Below are 12,442 nucleotides of genomic sequence, written 5' to 3'. Positions count from 1 at the left end.
GATAAGTCCTGAAACCTAGCCCAGCCTCTCCAGAACATCAGATAGTTCCATCTTCCTACCCCATATTAGTGACAGACCCTTCCAATATCAAAAACTTAAAATTGCCATAACCCACACAACTCTAAAGAGAGGGATGGAAAGATCAAGGTGATGGTGAAGTTATACATAGAACATAGGATTTAACAAATGAATATGAATGCTGAATCATTACATTGATATCTCTTTTTGTCTCCAGTATTTTAGAGCAGCTAGAAGTATAAACCTAAAATTGTGGAATTGTAACTCATGTCAAAGTCTGAACTATGTTCTACAACTAATTGTAGTGCTGTGGTTTGAAATTTATAGCTTTTTTGTATATATGTTATTTTTCCCCCAAAAAAGAAAGAAAAAAAGTCAATTATAATGATAAAAAAAATTTAAGTCCTCTAGCCTCCCATATTCTGAAGCAGCTAGAAGGAAAAATATGAGAGGATCATATGGTAGCCCATGACAAACTCTGGGATTTGTCCTGTAACCACTTGTTGAAGAGTGCTTTGAAAACTATTGCTTTTTTATTTCTTTGCTTTGTATATATGTTTATACTATACAATAAAAAAGTTATTTTATAAAGAAAGCTGGAGCGGCTTTACTAATATCTGATAAAATTGACTAAGTCAAAGTCATTTATGAGGAACAAAGATGTTTATTATATACTCATAAAGGGATAATTCAACAGGAAGATGTAAAAATTATAAATAAATATGCTCCTACAGCAGAGCCCCAAAATATATGAAGCAAATACTGACAGATTTAAAGGGAGAAATTAACAGTTCTACATTAACAGTAGGAAACTTTAATACACCACCATCAATAATACACTTCAATCAGAGACCTAACTTCATGTTGCATGAAAGGCAATGTGATATTTGTGGCCACTTAATTTAGAGACTTGGATTCATGGACAACACAGACTTCAGTGCTAAAAAAACAGAATTTACTAGGAAAGTAATCAAAAGATTTTTAGAAATGAGACACAGTTACATCACCAGGTGGGACAGCACCAATATCCGAAGAGGAGTGCTGGGGAATCCCAGTGACAGCATTCAGGGTCCGACTGGGAAAGTCCCAAGTGAAGCATCCTCTCAGATGGGATTCCAATGTTTAATTGCACGTATGCAGGGTATATAGTGTTTTTACACAGTACTGGCCAGATTCCAGTTAGCTTGTATGACTTGGCCCAGGTGGTCCTCTGGGAAACGGCTAGAGAACAAGAGGAGTTTCCTGGGACCTGGACAACTTTGTCAAAGTCCACCTCCCTCTATGAGGACAGCCGGTCCCCCAGCTGGAGTGCACATTTTAACAACTGAGCACCAAGGTCGTGCAACTGCAACATCAGTTGAGCAGAACAAACTACAAACTACTTCTTTATGTTTCACCTTGAAACTGGAAGAACTAGAAAAAGAAGAGCAAATCAACCCTAATTCTAGGAAAAAGGAAGGAAATAACAAAGAGTAGAGCAGATATAAATGAAAATTTAAAAATAGAATAAACAAAACCAAAAGTTCTTTGAAAATATCAATAAAATTGACAAAATTTTAACTAGTGAACAATGACAAAAACAGAGAGTACACAAATCACTAAAATCAGAAATGAAAAGGGGGCCATTACTACTGACCTCGTTGTAATAAAAAGGACTATAAGAGGATACTATGAACAACAGTATGCCCAAAACGAAATCACAGGGGAAATTAGCAAATATCTCAAGGCAAATGAAAATGAAAAAAAATACCCAAACTTATGGGATGCAGTAAAGGCAGCAGTCAGAAGGAAATTTATAATCCTAAATGATTGGATTAAAAAAGAAATTCTCGAATTGATGCAAATGTTCTAAGAAATGATCATGATGATGAATATACAACTATGTGATGATATTGTGAGTTATTGATTATATAACAAGAACGGAATGATCATATGATAAAAATGTTTCTGTTTGTATGTGGTTATGTTTCACAAATAAATAAAAAAAGAAGTTCTCAAAGTGACCTACTTTCCTTCACACCTAGAGGAACTAGAAAAAGAATAGCAAACTAAAACCAAAGTGAGCAGAAGGAAGAAATATATGATTAGAGTACAGATAAATGAAACAGAAAATTAAAAAATAATAGACTCACCAAAATCAAAAGTTAATTATTTGAAAAGACCAATAAAATTCACATCTTTAGCTAGATGGACAAAGAAAAAAAGAGCAGATATAAATAACTAACATTGGAAATGAAAAGGAGACTTTAATAATGACCTCACAGAAATAAAAAGGATTATAAGAGAATACTATGAACAGTTGTCTGACAACAAAACCAATAATCTAGATGATATGGACAAACTCCCAGAAACACACAAATTACCTAAATTGACCTGAAGAAGAAACAGAAGATCTCAACAGATCACTAACAAGTGAATTAGTAATCAAAAACTTTCCCACAAAGAAACGTGCAGGATATTTGCAGGAGTGACAGCATCAAGATGACATTCCCCAAAAAAGTCTCCCCTCAAAACAATAAAGGGCAAATCCCATTTGCTTGAAATTCTGGAGGAAGGTATATACTGGAGAAGGACTCCACAAATGCTGAATGAAGGGGAAAAAATAAGCACCAAGATGACTCACACCTGCTAGTCTGGACCCCTACTCCTCACTCAGTCCCACATGGCTTAAGAGTCATACAGGGGGAGCACTCTGGCCCCAGAACCTCCTGCTATGGACAGAGAGCACAGAGCCACTCACAGCAGTGAGTTAGAATTCCACAAAGATCCAGGCCACAAAGACCTTGAGTACAATCCAAGTAGCTGGCCAGTGCCATGCAACAAAATGGCCCTCAGGAAACAGCAGAGATACACAACCGAACTACGGGCAAGCGGTGCACACACCCAACCTGGTCTATAATTGCTGGAACACTTAAAGGAATAAACAGGTGTTTTTTGAATGCTGACCGTAACTGGCTCCCTGGGATGGGATGGTCTAAAGTAGAAGTTAGTGGAGACAAAAAATCCTTACAGAAAAAAAGGGAAAACTGAACAGGTGTAAGACAGGAAGGACCCCAGGACTGAAACATGTAATGAAAGGGGGCCACTGAGAGGTAGAGCAGTTGAACAAATCACAGACATTGAGGACAAAAATCTGAACATATGCAAAGAAAACCAACCAAGCAAAAAACTGCTCAGGACTGCTGGAGAAAGAACAAAGGAAAGGAACATTCTCCTGAAGTGAAACAAATGCATATAAGAGGACAATCTTAAAAGTTGCACTGCGAATAAAAAAGTTATTTACAAAGTCCCCTTGGTGGGCTGGGGTAAAGGAGGAAATATTCACTTCATATCTGGGTAATTTTTCTTATATTCTCGCAAGCAGTGGCAACAACCAAATCAATAGGTGAGCCCTCGATCTTGGGGTTTGCCTCCATGAAACTTATTCCAGGAAAGGACAGTCTAAGCCTACTTATAATTATGCCAAAGAGTCACCCCAGAGAACCTCTTTTGTTGCTCAGATGTGGCCACTCTCTCTAAGCCAACTTGGTAGGTGAACTCACTGCTCTCCCCCCTACATGGGACATGATTCCCAGGGATGTACATCTCAATGGCAATGTGGGGCAGAACTCCTGGGATTCACTGGGACCCAGCATCATGGGATTGAGAAAGCCTTCTTGACCAAAAGGGGGAATAGAGAAATGAGACAAAATAAAGTTTCAGTAGCTGAGAGATTTCAAGCAGAGTTAAGAAGTTATCCTGGAGGTTATTTTTATGCAGTATATAGTTATCCCTTTTTAGTTTTTTTGGTGTATTGGAGCAGCTAGAGTGAAATACCTGAAATGGTTGGATTGTAATCCAATAGCCTTGATTCTTGAAGATGATTAAATAACTATAGAGCTTTTAAGGTATGACTGTATGACTGTGAAAACCTTGTGACTGACACTCCTTTATCTAGTGTATAAACAGATGAGTAAGAAAAAAAAGACCAAAAAAGAATAAATTATAGGGGGGTGGGGATTAGGGGATGTTTGGTGTACTCTTTTTTACTTTTATTATGTTTTTTTAGAGTAATGAAGATATTCAAAAATCTATTGTGATAAGGTGCACAGGTGGTTCAGTGGTAGAATGTTCGCCTTCCATGTGGGAGACTTGAGTTTGATTCCCAGTCCATACACCCCCGCCCAAAAAAATTATTGGGATAATGAATGTGCAGTTATATGATGATATTGTGAACCACTGATTGTACACTTTTGATAATTATATAGTAAGTGATATAATATGTCAAGACACATACTAATCAGAATGTCAAATGCCAAAGATAAAGAGAGAATTCTGAAAGCAGCAAGAACTAAAATGACACATCACATATAAGGGATCCTTGGTAAGACTGAGTCCCAATTTGTAATCAGAAACTATGGAGGCAAGTAGGCAGTGGCATGATATATTTAAGTATTGAGAGAGGAAAACTCCCAGTCAGAAATTTTTTATCTGCAAAATTGCCCTTTAAAAATGAGGGAGATGCTCATACGGTACCTGTAGACAGAAATTTTGACAGTCTGCCTCCTGCAAGGCCCTAGACATGCTAGTATGACCGCTCAGGCCCCCCTCCACCAGACATGCCACTGAGTCACCTCCAAGTACATGTCCCACCTGATACAGGGCATGGACCATGAGTTTAGAGAGCTGCAGCAGGCTGGTGGGCCAGATCTCCCATATGCTCCCATGAGCACAGAAACCGCTTCCCAACCATCCACCCCACCCCAGGGTCCCAGCAGTCTTCCTACCATGACAATGCGGGGTCCACATTAGACCTGGGCAAGGCACAGAGTTCATTTAGATGCACATGGACCTTTGTGGTTGCTTTTATATTACACTGTTCAGCGAGTTTATGTTTTACAATGAGTCAGTGATGCTATGTTTATATTGTTTGTACTGTAATTAAAGCCATTGACAAACATTTCACTTTGTTATTTCCTATGATCTTGTTTTGATTATTAAATATACCAGTTTGTATTTTCCTGCCTTGGGATTTTGTGTGTGTGTGTCAGCTGTACAGCATTTTAAGAAAACGTGTGTGTGTAAAATAATGGAGAGATGTGGCTATAGTGTAAAAGCCTCTTTCTAATAAAGAAATAAAAATGTCTTTAAAAAATGAGAGTTTAAGACATTCACAAATAAACAAAAACTGAGAGAATTCAACACCAAAAGCCCTGCCCTACATAGCCCAAATACCCATAAAGAGGTGGGAGAAAGACCAAAGGTGATGGTGGAGTTATAGAGATGGTAGGGATTAATAAATGAGTGCTGAATAATTATATTGATATTTCTTTTAGTCTAGTACCTTAGAACAGCTAGAAGTAAAACCCAAAAATTGTAGATTTGTAACCCATACCAAACTCTGAATTCTGTTCTACAACTAATTGTTGAAATGTACTTTGAAATTTATTCCTTTTTGTATATATCTTATTTTTCACAAAAAAAGAGAGAAGGAGAGTATAACAGAGAAGATAGCATTTAAAAAATGAATATGACTGCTGAATCATTATATTGATATTTCTTTTGGTCTCCAGTGTCTTGGAGCAGCCAGAAGAAAAAATGAAAAATTGTGGAATTGTAACCCCTACCAAACCTTAAAATCTGTTGTAATTTCTAAATTTTTTTTTCACAATTTAAAAAACAAAAGCCCCGCCCTAGAAGAATTCTAAAGTGAGCTCTTCCAGTTGAAAGAAAAAGAGTGGTTTGGAGTCACTTCAAATGAGATACAGGAGTTGAAACAACTGATTCAGGATGTTCAAACAGACATGTAAAATCACGTCAAAAATCAAATCAGCAAGTTGAGGGAGGATATAAAGAAAGCATTGGGCAAACAAAAAGTAGATCTTGAAAGTCTGAAAAAACAATTTACAGAACTTATGGTAATGAAAGGCATAATAAAAGAGATATAAAAAATGGAAACCTACAACAATAGATTTGAAGAGGCAGAAGAAAGGATTAGTAAACTAGAGGACTTGACATTTGAAATCCAACACACAAAAGAAAATATAGGTAAAAGAATGGGAAAAAATATGATCAAGGTCAAAGGAATTGGATGACAATATGAAGTGCATGAATACACATGTTGTGGGTGTCCCAGAAAGAGAAGAGGAGGAAAAAAGAGGAGAAAGACTAATAGAGGAAATAATCACTGAAAATTTCCCATCTCTTATGAAAGACATAAAATCACAGATCCAAGAAGTACACATACCCTAATCAGAACAGTTTCAAATAGACATACTCCAAGACACTTACTAATCAGATTGTCAAATATCAAAGACAAAGAGAATTTGAAAGCAGTAAGAGAAAAGCAATCCATCACATACAAGGGAAGCCCAATAAGACTATGTGTGGATTTCTCAGCAGAAAACATGGAGATGAGAAGGCAGTGGTATGATATATTTAAGATTCTAAAAGAGAAAAACTGCCAATCAAGAATTCTATACCCAGCAAAATTGTCCTTCAAAAATGATTGTCTAAAATATTTTCAGACAATCACTGAGAGAATTTGTGACTAAGAGACCAGCTCTACAAGAAATACTAAAGGGAGAACTACAGGCAGATAGGAAAATGAAGGAGAGAAAAGATCTGGAGAAGAGCATAGAAATGAAGACTATCAGTAAAGATAAAAAGAGAAAAAAAATAGATATGAAATATAAAATCCAAACAACAAAATGGTAGAAGAAAGTACTGCCTTTATAGCAATAACATTATCTTAACGGATTAAACTCCCCAATCAAAAGACATAGGTAGTCAGAATGGATTAAAGAAACAGGAGCCACCTATATCCTGTCAACAGGAGACTCATTTTAGAACCAAGGACAAAAATAGGTTGAAAGTGAATGGTTGGAAAAGATATTTCATGCAAACAACAATCAGAAAAGAGCAGGAGGGCGGGCCGCGGTGGCTCAGCAGGCAAAGTGCTTGCCTGCTATGCCGGAGGACCTCGGTTCGATTCCCGGCCCCAGCCCATGTAACAAAAACGGAGAAACAGAATACAATAAAACAAGAAAATGTTTAAAGATGTTTCCCTTTCTTCCTTCCTTCCTTCCTTCTATCCTTCCTTCCTTCTCTCTGTCTTTCCTTTAAAAAAAAAAAAAAAAAAAAAAAAAGAGCAGGAGTAGCTATACTAATATCTGACAAATTCGGCTTCAAATGAAAAATAATTAAAAGAGACAAAGAAGGACACTATGTATTAATAAAAGGAACAGCTCAACAAGAAGACAATCATAAATATTTATGCACCAAGCTAGAGGGCTCTAAAATTTATGAGGCAAACACTGACAACACTGAAAGGAGAAGTAGACACCTCTACCATAATAGTTGGAGACTTCAATTCCCTGCTTTCATCAATGGATAGAACATCTAGACAGAGGATCAATAAAGAAACAGAGATTTTGAATAATATTATAAATGAACTAGACTTAACAGACATTTCCAGAAGATTACACCCCACAAAGCAGAATACACATTTTCCCCATTCTCAAGGATAGACTGTGCTGTGGGTTACAAGGCAAGTCTCAATAAATTTAAAAAGATTAAAATCATACAAAACACTTTCTCAGATCATAATGGAAATGAAGTTGGAATCAATACCAGGCGGAGGGTGAGAAAATTCACAAATATTTGGAGGTTAAACAACACACTCTTAAATATAAGTGCATCAAGAAAGAAATTACAAGTGAAATCAGTAAATATCTCGAGGCAAATGAAAATGAAAACACAACATATCAAAATTTATGAGATGCAGCAAAGGCAGTGCTGAGAGGGAAATTAATTGCCTTAAATGCCTATATTAAAAATGAAGACAGAGCAAAAAACAAGGAATTAAAGAATAGCATACTAACCCCAAAGCAAACAAAAGGAATGAAGATTAGAGCAGAAATAAATGAAATTAAGTACATGAAAACAATTGAGAAAATCAACAAAACCAGACATTGGTTCTTTGAGAAAATGAATAAAATCGATAGACCCTTAGCTAGGTTGACAAAAAGAGAGAGACAGAGAGAGGATGCAAAAAAAATAAAATCAGAAATTGAATAGGAGACAACCACAGACCCCACAGAAATAAAGAAGGTAATGAGAGGATATCTTGAGCAACTCTATGCTATCAACTAAATAATGTAGATGAAATGAACAACTTCCTAGAAAGGCATGAACAACCAACTTTGACTCGAGAAGAAATAGAAGACCTCAACAAACCAATCACAAATACAGAGATTGAATCAGTCATCAAGAATCTCCCCAAAAAGAAAATTCCAGGGCAGATGTCTTCACATGTGACTTCTACCAAGCATTCAAGAAAGAATTAGTACCAATCCTGCTTAAACTCTTCAAAAAAACTGAAGAGGAGGGAAGGCTACCTAATTCATTCTATGAAAGCCAACATCACTGTAATACCAAAGCCAGAGAAAATACTATAAGAAAAGAAAATTACAGAAGAATCTCTTTAATGAATATAGATGCAAAAATCCTCAACAAATACTTGCAAATCTAATCCAGCAGCACATTAAAAAAAATTATACACAAAGTGGGATTTATTCCAGGTATACAAGGCTGGTTCAACACAGGAAAATCAAATAATGTAATACAACATATCAACAAATCAAAGTGGAAAACCACATGAGTATCTTGATCGATGCATCTGACAAAACTCAACATCCTTTCTTGATAAAAACACTTCAAAGGATAGAAACAGAAGGGAATTTCCTCAAGATGATAAAGGGAATATATGAAAAACACACAGATAACATCATCCTCAATGAAAAAGACTGAAAGCTTTTCTTCTAAGATCTGGAACAAGACAAAGATGCCCACTGTCACCATTGTTATTCAACAAAGCTACTAGAGCTAATAAATGAGTACAGCAAAGTGGCAGAGTACAAGATCAGTGCCCAAAAATCGGTAGTGTATCTATACATTAGTGATGAGCGATCTGAGGAGGAAATCAAGAAAAAAAACTCCATTTACAAAAGCAACCAAAAGAATCAAATATTTAGGAATAAATTTAAATAAGGATACAACAAAAGACCTATACATGGAAAACTACAAGAAATTGCTAAAAGAAATCATGGAAGACCTAAATAAATGGAAGGGCATACTGTGTTCATGGATTAGAAGACTAAATATAGTTAAGATGTCAGTTCTACCCAAATTGACTTATAGATTCAATGCAATACCAATTAAAATCCCAAAATTAGTTTGCAGAAATAGAAAACAAATAACCAAATTTATTTGGAAATACAGGGTGCCCTGAATAGCTAAAAATATCTTGAGAAAAAAAATGAAGTGGGAGGCCTCACACTACCTGACTTTAAAGCATATTATGAAGCTACAGTGGTCAAAACAGCATGGTAGTGGGATAAATATAGATATCCTGACCAGTGGAATTGAATTGAGTGTTCAGCAATAGACCCTCTTATCCACAGACAATTGATCTTTGATAAAGTGGTCAAGCCAACCCCCCTGGAACAAAGCAGCCTCTTCAATAAATGGTGTTTGCAGAACTGGATATCCACATGCAAAAGAATGAAAGAGGATCCATATCTTACATCCTATACAAAAATTAACTTAAAATGAATCAAAGATCTAGACATTAAAGCTAAGATCATAAACTTTTAGAAGAAAATGCAGGGAAATATCTTATAAATCTTGTAATAGGAGGCATTTTCCTAGACCTTATACCCAAAACACAAGCATTGAAAAAAAAAGAAATAGATAAATGGGAATTTCTCAAAATTAAACACTTTAATGCATCAAAGAACTTTCTTAGGAAAGTAAAAAGGCAGCCTATGCAATGGAAGACTGTATTTGGAAACCACATATTCAGATAAGGATTTAGTATCCAGAATTTATAAAGAGAGTCTTCAACTCAACAACAAAAAGACAAACAACCCAACCTTAAAAAAATGGACAAAAGACATGTATAGACACTTCTCAGAAGAGGAAATACATGGCTAAAAGGCACATGAAAAGATACTCAACTTTACTGGCTATTAGGGAAATACAAATCAAAACCACAATGAGATATCTGACACCCACTAGAATGGCCATTATTAAAAGAAAAAGAAAGAAAGAAAGAAAAAACAGAAAACAAAAAGTGCTGGAGAGGATGTGGAGAAAGAGGCACACTTATCCACTGTTGGTAGGAAAGTAAAATGGTACAACCGCTCTGGAGGGCAGTTTGGCAATTCCTCAAGAAGTTAAGAATTGCCGTATGTTCCAGCAATCCCAATATTCGGTAAATATTCAGAGGAACTGAAGAAAAGGAAACAAATGGATATTTGCACACTAATGTTTATAGCAGCATTATTTACAATCGCCCAAAGATGGAAACAGCCCAAATGTCCATCGGCAGAAAAGTGGCTAAACAAGCTGTGGTATACACATACAATGGAATATTGCACAGTTGTAAGACAGAATAAAGTCATGAAGTACACAACAACATGGATGAATGTTGCGGACATTAAGCTGAGTGAATTGGCCAGAAACAAAAGGACAAATACTGTATGATCTTACTAATAGGAACTAACATTAATGAGTGAACTTTGAGAGTTGAAGTTAAGAACACAGGTTATCAGGAGATAGAAATAGGGTAGAGACTGGGCATTTGGTGCTGAAGGAATCAGATTGTGCAACAGGACTGACTGTAAAAATGCAGAAATGGATAGCACAATACTATCTGATAGTAGCACAATAGTATAAGTACACTGAATGAAGCTGAATGGGTGCATGATTGAGGGAGAAGGGATGGGGACACATATGACACCAGAAGGAAAGATAGAGGATAAAGACTGAGATGGTATAACTTAGGAGCACCAAGAGCGGACAATGAGGTGGTTTAACATACAAATAAAAAATACATTTTTGCATGAGGGAGAACAAATGAATGTCAACACTACAAGGTGTTGAAAATGGATGGTATACAGGAAAAAGTACAATCAATGCAAACAAGGGTCTATAGCCAACAGTAGCACTGTAATGTGTTCCCACTGAATGTAACAAAGGCATTATACCAAAAATAAATGTCAACGAGCAAGGTGGGGAGGTGGGTAGAGGAGAGAGCTATAGATTCATTGTGGAAGAAAAGGAAATGTCTTCATATGGATTTTGGTGGGAAAGGCATGACTATTTAGATTGGATTGTATGATGTGTGAATAAAACCATTCAAAAATTAATAGAGGGAGGGTGGGCCTTTGTGATTTAGCAGGCAGAGTTGTCCCCTGCCATACTGGAGACCCAGGTTCAATTCCTGTTGCCTGTCCATGCAAAAAAAAAAAGAACAGAGAGAAACAAGTACTAGAGAAACTGTGAAGAAAGATGTACCTGTTCATTGTCAGTAGGGAAACTGAAGGCAGTCCTTTGGAGTGCCACAGTGTGGCAGTGTGGTGGCTCCACGGGAAGCTAGGAGTGGGTTTGTCATATGATCCTGTAACCACTGTTGCTCAGTATATATGTGGAGGAACCTAGTGTGGGGGCATAAATGGACATTTGCACATTGGTGTTTACTGTGGCAGTGTTTGCAATTCACAATGGATGGAGGTGACCTAATGGTACAACAACTGAGGAATGGAACTATGGTGTTCACATACAATGGACTACTGAGCCACAGCAAGAAGGAATGACTTCGTGAGCCATGTAACTCAGTAAATGAATCTTAAAGATTGTGTGTTGAATGAAATGACAGAAACAAAAAGACAAGTATTATCATGCCTCACTCACATGGACTAACAATAATATAAAACCTCAGTGAACTAAGTTGAGAGCATGGATTATCAGATTGGGGCTTATTGTAAAGGGTCTAGATGGTAAACTCTTACATCAGTCATATAGATTCAGGAGTTATAATTGGTATTTCTAAATTCTGAAATACTGAGCTGTTTGAATTCTGTCATTGCCAGAAACTTTAGGTATTTATATAATACCTGAGACTCAGAGTTAGAGCCCTGAAGTTAAGAAAGTCAGCAGTACTCCATTTGGGAACTGTTTAAAAAATTGAAAGAGTGATCAGACTTTCTCTAGAGATATGAATGATCTGGTTAGGACTGAGGTAATCAGAATTCAGAGTAAAGGTTCATATTGTCTATACTTTAGAACTTCAATTTCTATGTGAGACAAAGAGATGTTTATATGGTGCAAAATTTACATTTTGGGTAGTTCATTTCCTAATTTAACTTGTATGGTCAGTTTAGTTGAATACCGTAAGTAGAAGGAATCTTGAATAGGGTGTGAGATTTTGCTGGTTTCCCAAGTTAGTGTGATGCCCCAATATATCCCAGAGTAATTTGGGTAGTGAATAAAGAAATATTTGTAAAATCTTCTTGGGGGGCTGGGGAGAAATAGGGAAATATTCAACTTGCCTATTCGGATATTTTCTGATATTCTCATAAGCAGTGGGAAAAAACAAATC

This window comes from Tamandua tetradactyla, chromosome 5 (genome assembly GCF_023851605.1).
Source record: "Tamandua tetradactyla isolate mTamTet1 chromosome 5, mTamTet1.pri, whole genome shotgun sequence".
NCBI lineage: Eukaryota > Metazoa > Chordata > Mammalia > Pilosa > Myrmecophagidae > Tamandua > Tamandua tetradactyla.
This window is presented reverse-complemented; position numbering follows the sequence as displayed.